This window comes from Gekko japonicus, unplaced genomic scaffold (assembly GCF_001447785.1).
Source record: "Gekko japonicus isolate JY-2015 unplaced genomic scaffold, Gekko_japonicus_V1.1 scaffold4493, whole genome shotgun sequence".
In the NCBI taxonomy this organism is placed as follows: Eukaryota; Metazoa; Chordata; class Lepidosauria; order Squamata; family Gekkonidae; genus Gekko; species Gekko japonicus.
Genome location: NW_015160965.1, coordinates 27,512 through 37,506, shown reverse-complemented (window position 1 = coordinate 37,506; position 9,995 = coordinate 27,512). Strand labels below are relative to the sequence as shown.

Here is a 9,995-nt window from a genome sequence, read left to right as displayed (position 1 = left end):
TTAGTTAGATTAGTAAAGTCCTTTTAGGTTTGTACTAATATGTCTTTTCAGCACAGTCAAAAGTTCATCAGATGTTGGGGCGCCTTCCTTTCTTCTCTCTTAGGTTATAGGAGATGCCCCCCACCGCTCCTTTCTCCTCCGGTTCTTCGTCACCTCCCTACGGATTGCTGTCCTCGTCACTACAGAAAGTTTTCCACTTGGCGAGCTCTGCTTCTTCCTCTGAACTGGTGTGTTTCTTCAAAAACTCTTGTGCTTTGAAAATGGAGTCAATCTTCTCTCTTTTGTCTTTAAACTTAAAGACCAGTCCTTCTGGAAACAACCACCTGTAATTAATTTGACGGTTTTGCAAGAATGTGGTCAGTCCTTTATATGCTTTCCGCTTCTGTCGAATTTCAAATGGCACATCTTTTAAAATCCTTATAGTTTGCTCTCCAATTTTCAAGGGTGTTGCTGAGGTCGCTTTGAGGATCTGATTTCTTACACGTTGTTTGGTAAATTTGACAACCACTTCAGCTGGCAGATTATTCTTCTTTGTAAAGTTAGAATAGGATCTGTATACCAGATCCATTTCTTCGCTTAATTTATCCGCTTCACTGTCCATCAGTGGTGCCAACGCTTCAGTTAATATGCTTCTGAGATCTTCTTTTTCCGCTTCTTGAATCCCTTGAAATCGGAGAGTCAAATTAGATTTTTCCATTTGCAACATCAATAACTTATTTTCTTGCATTTCTTGCATTCTTTCCATTTTGCTGACCTTCTTGATTTTCTGCGTATCTTCTGTTGAAACCAGGCATTTCTTTGCAATCTCCTCCATTTTCTTAGCTGTATCAGTTAACTGCGTCTGTTGGCTGCTGAGAACACTTTCCATGCTTACTAAAGTTTGGCTGATTTTCTTCATCTGATCCAGCGAAGCATCTCACTTTCTTGATGATTGACAGCTGTACCAGAGAGACGGGAACTAAGACCGGAAGTTATCGTTAACTTCTTTGCTTGCTTTTCTTTCTCCTTGTCTTTGTCTCTTTCAGTCCCCGACATCTTAGCTGTTTGTTTACTTTTAAAAAGTCTGTACAAGAACATTTGACAAAGATAAGAAAGATAAGGGTTTATCTTATTTTCAAGCCCTTAAAGAAAACTTTTTGAGACAGCCGACATTGGCAACAAAAATTTCAATTAGCATCCAGACAAGATGTTGATCAGCTGTATGCTTCTTACAACATTTCATTACTGATTGCTAAATCAGCAAAACTGCATTCTGTTGGTGAAGACCTAATTCTTCCAGCTATAAGTGAGGTAATACGCACCATGCTACACAAGCCAGCATCTGATATTACCAAGAAAATTTCTTTAAGCAATAATACAGTGCAACGAAGAATTGATGAAATGGCTCAAGGTGTTGAAGATTCATTATGTGAATATTTAAGAACATCTCAGTTCATTATACAGCTTGATGAGTCAACTTTGCCAGGAAATGAAGCTTTGCTTTTAGCATACATACGATTCATAAAAGAAGGAAAATTTGCCAAGAATTATTATTTGCTAAAAATGTGCAAACTGATACCAAAGGAGAATCAATATTTCATGCACTGGAAAAGTTTTTTAAAGAAAAAGAAATTCCCCTGAGTAATATATTGTCAGTTGCTACTGATGGTGCTCAAGCGATTGATGTGGCACTACAGGGGCTTTCTTGCATATTTTAAAAAAGTGGTTCCAAATGTATTCACTATACACTGTGTCATTCATCGTCAACATCTAGTTGCCAAAAATCTGATTATATTATGTCATTAAAGTGGTCTACAAAATCAAAAGCAATTCACTGAACGACAGATTGTTTGGACAACTTTGTATTAAAAATGATGGAAGAATTCAATCGCTTGCTGCTTCATACAGAAGTTCATTGGCTATCAAAAGATGCCTGTTTGGATCGGTTTTATAAACTCTTTGACTCAGTGCTAGAGTTCCTAGAAAACAAAGATGATGCTTTATGAGCCAACTTGATTGATTAGAAAAAAGACATAGCTTATTTGACAGACTTGTTTAATAAATTTAATGAAACAAATCTACAGCTCCAAAGCGATGAGCTGAATTTAATCAAAACAAAAACTGTCATTTTTGCATTTGTGGCAAAACTTCTTCTGTACAAATGAAATTTAGGACGAGGGGAATTCAGTTTCCAAATTTATCAACAGTAGAAAATCATGATGAAGACTTGCTTACCTATTGTCAGCACTTGGAGGCTCTCTATTCTGACTTTAATCAGTGATTTGAAGATACCAAGAGTTCTGGCTGCAAAAGCAGATACCTACACTTTATCTTGGATTATGGGCTATAGTATAAAAGTTTCTAATTGCATTTCCTTCAACAGATTTAGTGGAATGTGGGTTCAGTGCAGTCACAAATCTGTTAACTAAAAAAAGAAAATGACTGCAAGTAGTTAATCGCACTGATTTAAGATTGCTGCAGACAAAAATAGAGCCAAACATTAATAAATTGATAGCAGTGCACCAGGTTCATCCTTCTCATTAGGATTATTTTAATGTCATTTGTGATTTTTATTTTAATATTATCCTTTGTTATCTTAATTTTCTGTGTGTATGCAAATGTTACTATGGTTGATTTTATAAAATACTTTTATGATTTCAAATTTCAAAGTGTTTTATTTACAACATCTTTTTTTACTATGTGCAAATTTGTCACTGCATCTTTTGTCCACTTCTTTCCAGGGGGGTGCTGAGTAAAAATTTTTCTGAAAATGGGGTGGTAGGCCAAATAAGTGTGGGAACCACTGATTTAGACCAATGGTCACAGGTATGGGGGGAAAACATAAAGTTCAGTAAAGCAACTACTCATAAAGAAAATATTTTTAAAATGTTTTATAGATGGTATATTACTCCAGATAAATGAGCAAACTTTTATCCTGACCTACCAAATGATTGTTGGAAGTGTTAAAAAAAAAACATTGGTTCTTTTTTTCATATGTGGTGAACATGTGATAGAGTTAAAAAATATTGGTCCTGGACTCATGAATTGTTACAAAAAATGTTAAAATGTACTATACCTTATATACCAGAATTGAATATATTACCATTCAATTGTAAAAAGCAAGATTCTTATCTTATTATACATGTAGTGACAGCTGCAAGAACATTATATGCCAAATATTGGAGGAAGAATGAAGTACCTTCAAAAAAAGAAATCTTAAATGAAATACTGATACGGGCTCCAGGTTCCGGTGAGACGGGCGTAGTCAGCTTTTTTGGGAGCTCTGGAGATTTCTAAGCTGTAAAGGTTTTGAAATAACTTTCTATGTTCTGATATCGTTACCTAGCCTGACGGAGGCTTGAGAATTCACTTGTGGGTTTTTTTATAACCTATTTATTAATTTTCAGACAAACAAACATACATAGAGTACCCATATACATCACAATAATCAAAATTACATCACAATAATCAAAATTAGGTTGACAATACTTACACCTTCATTACATATCGTGTTCTTTTTTTACTTCCCCCCCTATATCTCCCTTACTATATTTCAAAACCTAATTTATTTCCTAATGTCAATGTTAATAATAGATCACAATATCAACTCATATAACAAAGGCATTCTTACTGTTAATTAACTTTCATATTAATGTTATCTTCATAATTTATTGAGAACCTTATATTCTATTTCCTGTTTAGGCTAACCACAGCCAAAATGTAAATTTGTCCACTGTAGAACAAAGGCAGTAGGCATCCAAAACCCATATGTCTATGTTTTACAATCCTGCATATGCCTTGCTGCTAATTTCCTATATATTATGAGCTATTTTAATCAACACAATTTACTCCAAACATTTAACAATCTCCAGACAGCATTTACACATTGAAGAAGCTACATCCTTGAAACACTCCCCTGTTAATCTCAGCTAGATACTCCAAGAAAATGAGAGAAAAGAATAACAAAAGCAGAAACATAGATCTCACAACTCATCACTCCTTCCTCTACTACTCCGGCTCAATCTCTCAATCTATTTCCAGAAGACATATATATCCTTAACCCAATAATTAAATCATGTCCAGCCACAAACATACCTTTACTTAATTCTACCTATTATACCAAAATAGCAGTGAGATGAATGAATAAGATAAACCTTATAAAGAGAAAAGACAAGCAAACAAACATAAACATATTTTACATATCATCACTCCTTCCTCCATCATTACAACGCAATCTCTCAATTTATTTTCAAAAGCCATGTAAATCCCAGCAGAGTATTTAAATCTTTTTAATTAGAAAACATAAATGTTGTCTCTTCTCTCCTACTACTCTTTCCATATCTTCCTTCTTTCTTTCAATTTCTTTTAAGTGCCTTGCATTTTTATAATCGAAAATCTCCATCTTTGAAACTGTTCTTCCATACTTCAAAAAGTCAGTCCTCAATCTTCTATTCAGTTTAGTCTGTTTTACACAGGCTTTCCCTCCTCTTTTTCTCTTTTTTCTTTTTTCTTCTATGGCAGCTATGGGGACTTTTTTTCAATCTTTTTTTTTAAATACAAGGTCTATTGTATCTTTTGTCCAGTCTATATCTATCTCTTGGTTCTCTTCTTTTACAGGCTCCAGCTGGTTATCCACCATTCCCCTCGTCCCATCCATAAAGCCGTCCCCCTTCTCACTAACAATCTGAGCCGATTGAGTTTGGTCTTCATTATTACTTATATCCTGGCTCACATTTTGTGGGGTTTTGAGAAGATTATTACAGGCAGTTCTAAAAGCTTGTGTTATTTCTCTCACCAATAAATTTTTAAACTGTTCTACTGTGAGAGTTGTAATTTCTGTATCCGGATCCCATTCCTCGTTGCTCTCTCCCAGGTCCATTTTGGCATTTCAACGTGCAGATTAACTTCTAATAGTCTTTTTACCCAAGCCTGTAATGTTCTTCAGCTTCATGCAACAATAGCTCAAAACAAGACAGAGTCTCTTTTTCTTACCCCTTCCCTTTTTGCAGCAAAAATCGTTTCCATTTCCAATTGCTTCATGGCCGCTTTCTATAATAATGGCATTTTCTATTAAGGGTATTATAGTCCAGTGCTCCTCCTAGTAATCTCTTGATCATTCATATATTCCTTTCTGTGATGTAGTAGTTCCACCAGAAAACACTCAGTTAAAAATGGATGGTCAGAGCTACGTGGAAAACATGGAGTCCATGATCCACTCCATTCTTCGTCCCTGCTTCAGGGCAATATCAGGCATCCCCCCCACAATGCCAAAGTGGGAAGGAGCCGACAAAAAGCCCCCTGCCACCGGTTCTCCCTCCAGGAGAGCCGGCAAGTCCCCCCAAAACTGGGAATGACCCAAAAAGACAAAAAAGGATCAGGCGGCTCGGGAGCATCCCGAGAATCCACTCGTTGCTCACACCATACCGCACATGCTCCAGGAGAACTGGATTTGATTGAGAATTCACATTATTTGAACAGCTGGATAGTTGGGCAGTTCTCCAAGCTCAGGAAGCAGAGAAAATAGGCTCACTTCTCAGATTAGAGACTGCTTAAATCTGATGTTTGTCAGTGGGACAGATGATTTGTCAAAATTCTTAAGAAAAGAAACAGGTGCTGTTTAAACTTGTGGCTTGTTTTAAAACTGATTCAGAGCTGAGCTTTTGTTTTAAAGAGGGAACTATAAATAACTAAGCAAAAGGAAACTATAAGTAATTACTTTAACTGCAAGCTGCACTGAAGCTGCTTGCATCTTTGTGACGGAAGTGAGTGAAGGAAGCTCTGATAAGGAAGTCGAAGCAATTTGAATACCACAAAAAACATAACATTAAGCTTAACTCACTAGCACAAATGGGGAGGAAGAAAAGAGCATACCCCTTTGAAGGTGAAAACTTATCTCCAACTCCTAAGCAGTCCAAATTGGAAGACTTCTATGCCCCAATAAAACTATTAAACAGATTTGAATGCCTCGAGTAGGAGGTGGAGCCAGACTATTCTTCAATCCAAGCTACTCCCGAGGAAGCCCTGAATTGCAATTTATCACCCCACTCAAGAGTTATACAATCAGCCAAGCACTCTGAGGAAATGAAGTTGGTAGCATGCCAGACAATTCTGGTAGCACAATCCCTGCAAAAAGTTTTCACTCAACTAGAAAGAATGCTATCACTATTGGAGATGGGCAGAGACTTTGAAACCAAAGGGACAAAGTATGCTCACGAAAGAATCAAACCTGATGGAGACAGGGAGATGGGGATCATAAATACCTCTACAAAGCCCACAGTTCATGAAAACAAGCCGAGGGTTATAAGAAAAAGGAAAACTATTTTTCTTTGATCTATGACTCAAAAAGCGTTGTTGTAAATGTCCTGCAACTGAGGGGGTGAACAAATTCGATAAACAATTGTTTGTTTTTTGATGTACTGGAACTCCAAATTTTAAGATGGAATCCACCCATGCATGTTCTTTAGAATGCTGAAGAAGAAGAAGAAGAGGAGGAGGAGGAGATTGGATTTATACCCCGCCCTTCACTTCGAGTCTCAGAGCAGCTTACAAACTCCTTTTCCCCTTTTTTTGTTACCTTTTCTGCTCCTCTCGCCCTCCAGCAGACATGGCAACTTTCCCATAAACGGCCAAAGGAGTGAGCTCACCACCTCCCCCCACCCCAGTTTTGCTGAGGAAAGCTAAAAATTTTGAAACCAAAGGGACAAAGTATGCTCACAAAAGAATCAAACCTGATGGAGACGGGGAGATGGGGATCATAAATACCTCTTCAAAGCCCACAGTTCATGAAAACAAGCCGGAGGGTTATAAGAAAAAGGAAAACTATTTTTCTTTGATCTATGACTAAAAAAGCGTTGTTGTAAATGTCCTGCAACTGAGGGGGTGAACAAATTCGATAAACAATTGTTTGTTTTTTGATGTACTGGAACTCCAAATTTTAAGATGGAATCCACCCATGCATGTTCTTTAGAATGCTGAAGAAGAAGAAGAAGAGGAGGAGGAGGAGATTGGATTTATACCCCGCCCTTCACTTCGAGTCTCAGAGCAGCTTACAAACTCCTTTTCCCCTTTTTTTGTTACCTTTTCTGCTCCTCTCGCCCTCCAGCAGACATGGCAACTTTCCCATAAACGGCCAAAGGAGTGAGCTCACCACCTCCCCCCACCCCATTTTTGCTGAGGAAAGCTAAAAATGCCAATCGCCACTATTCTTCGAAGCCCGTGACCCCGTTCCCTCGAGTCAACTCTTTCATCACGCTGATGGGTCCCGGCTGCTTCACTGCCCATTAACCACCCCTTTGCAAAAATTGTAGACTCTGGGCATGCAAAAGCTATCCTAGTGAATAAGAGAAGCCTGTCCCAGAGAAACCACCTGCGCACAAGCCCGACGCGCGCCCCTTCAGGAGCTCATTCTTGTTTATTTATTTATTTCATTTCTATCCCGGCCTCAGGGCGTGTTACAACAGTTTAATAAATACAGTCCTAGTTTCCCCACCCTCTTGTGCATCACGCACTACTGAGAGAGAAGTGGGACCCGGGAGCCTTCGAAAGTCCTTGCACGTGTCTGCCCGTGCCAGTGACTCAATCCTGCAGCAGCTTTTCCTAACGCAAAAAACAAAAAAAGGACAAATCCTCTAGCGTGTGCAAAGCAACTGGAGCTGGGAAGACAGTGCCTGCAAGGGCTCTTCCACCGAGGCCCTTGCAAACTTAAATTCTGTTGTGCCTCCCATTCAGTTATCACAATGGGTGGGGGACGTAAAGCTCCACGCTCCGGGAGGAGCGCGCCTTCCGCCCTGACAGGACTGCAGCAGCAGCATTGCAACCTTGTTCTATCGTTCCTCACAGATGCAATACAGGGATGGGGGCCTCATCCACGCCGCTCCAGGCGGGGTGGACGAAGCAGCAAAGGGGTGGGGGGGCTTCATTCTGTCTATGCAGAGCTCCGCGCGGGCAGAATGAAGCAGCAACGGGGGGGGGCTCATTTTGTCCACGTGCGGCAGAACGAGGCCCCCCAACCCCCGTCACTGCTTTGTTCTGCTTGCGTGGAGCTCCGCGCGGACAGAACGAGCCCTCCCCCCTCGTCGCTGCTTCGTTATTCTGGCTCCCCCAGGTCTTGTTAGGGGCTCTTTGAAGAGTTATGGATGCCGGGCGGGGGCAGCAGCAGTAACGGCAGCAGAAATGGCAGGGGGGGTGCGAAACGTTCCTTCGCCTCTCTGAGCCCCGGGGTGGTGGCAAAGGAAGGAAGAGCTCGAGCGGAATTGAGATGCAGCTGCTGTTCCGTCAAGCTTTTCTCTTTTTTTGCCATCAAATCGCAGGTGACTTGGGATGACCCAGTAGGGTTTTTAAGGCAAGACGTTCGGAAGTGGTTTGCTGTTGCTGCATTATAATCCTCATTTTCCTTGCTGGTCTCCCATATAAATAGTATCCATTGCCAATCCTGAGTAGGTTCTAAGATTAGGCTAGGCGGAGCTATCCTAGTCAGAGCAGCTTCTCATCCCTGACTGATTTTTTTTTTTTAAGGAAGCTGGCTGGTCAATTGCTACTTCACTTGCCTGAGTCTACATGACCCTAGGCTCTTCTAAGAGGGGGGGGGGAGGAAATATACATAGAAATAGAGGTGTTTTGTTAGCAGTTGACTTTCAACTAATTTAACTTAATGACTTTAATTTTGGTGTTTCAAGAGCTATCCCCCTTAAGTTACCAATTATTACATCAAAAATAGTTTGTCCAGGGAACCCCACTGAGCACTGTACACTTTCCCCTAACTCCATATTTATTTATTCCCCTCCCCATCTCCATTGCTGTGTCTTGTTTTTGGTACAAGGATCACTAGCTGCAGGTAAAGTTTCACAATACAGAGGATCAAGACTGGGGAGAAAATGATCAAAAGCAAGAATAATACTCTGAAGTTTCACTAGAACAACATGTTCTCCAAGCAAGCTTACGGGCTAACATAGTATTTTCCAACAAGGCAGCGAGAAGAAAACTGTGGGGTTTAGTCAAAGATATGTGAACTATCTTTAACTTCAAGAGCTGATGCATATTAGCTACTTCATTGTGTTTCCACCTTTACCTCTGTTCCATGTCTTTCATAAAGACAAATGCTGACATTATGTAGCATCAACTGCAGCATGAATACACTAGTACAATTTTTAGAAGTAAAACTGCCAGTTTTACACAGTACTTAAGAGTATGAAAAACTGCCTGACCTCCTGAGGGCACCTGGTATATTTGGCAGTGACACAGAGTGTTGGACTGGATTGGCCACTGGCCTGATCCAACATGGCTTCTCTTATGTTCTTATGTCTGGCGCAGTGATGCTCTGCATTCTTGGTGCTTGGGGGGCAAGAGTGGGAGGGCTCCTGGAGTTTTGGCCCTGCTGGTGGAGCTCCTGAGGGCACCTGGGTTTTGTCCAGTTTTTCCTCTAAGTGCAAGGTAGCTAACAGTTTTTTAGCCTCTGGCTCATACATTTTTGTCTTAATTCAGGAAAGATGCCTCCAGAGCAAACTAATTTATGCAGTAGCCAAATTGCTCACTCATAGCTCTAATGCCAGTCGCTCACAAAGGAGCATCCCGGGATGTGATATCAGAGTCATGTGACAGGAAGAGGGGGAGCTGGACCATAACCAGCAGACTGAAAGGGCCAAGGACAAGAAACAAAAAACAGTCATCAAGAGGTTCCGGTGATGTCAGGGTGTGTGGCCTTATGACACACTTCCGGTGATGTCAGAGTGTGTGGCCTTATGACACTTCCGGTGATGTCAGGGGGTGTGGCATATGCTAATGAGTTATGCTAATGAGCTCCGGCAGCTCTTTTGCTACAAAAAGACCCCTGCCTAATAGTATTCCTTGTAAGCCAGCTGCCCAAGAACTGGACTATGGTTTTCTTCTTTTTGCATGAACTACATTAGAAAGATCATGACGGCTCTGCATTCCAGCCTTACTCAACTGCCATACAGTCACCGGCCATAAGCTTGTATAGGATGGAGGTGTCACACTAGCTTAGGAAGAACGATGTTCTG

General features: G+C 40.5%; 1 pseudogene; it reads left to right on the top strand.

The window, feature by feature from the left end:
- Window positions 1–1,697, top strand: part of LOC107122335 — a 4,649-nt pseudogene extending 2,952 nt beyond the window's left edge.
- The last annotated feature ends 8,298 nt before the right edge of the window (window positions 1,698–9,995 follow it).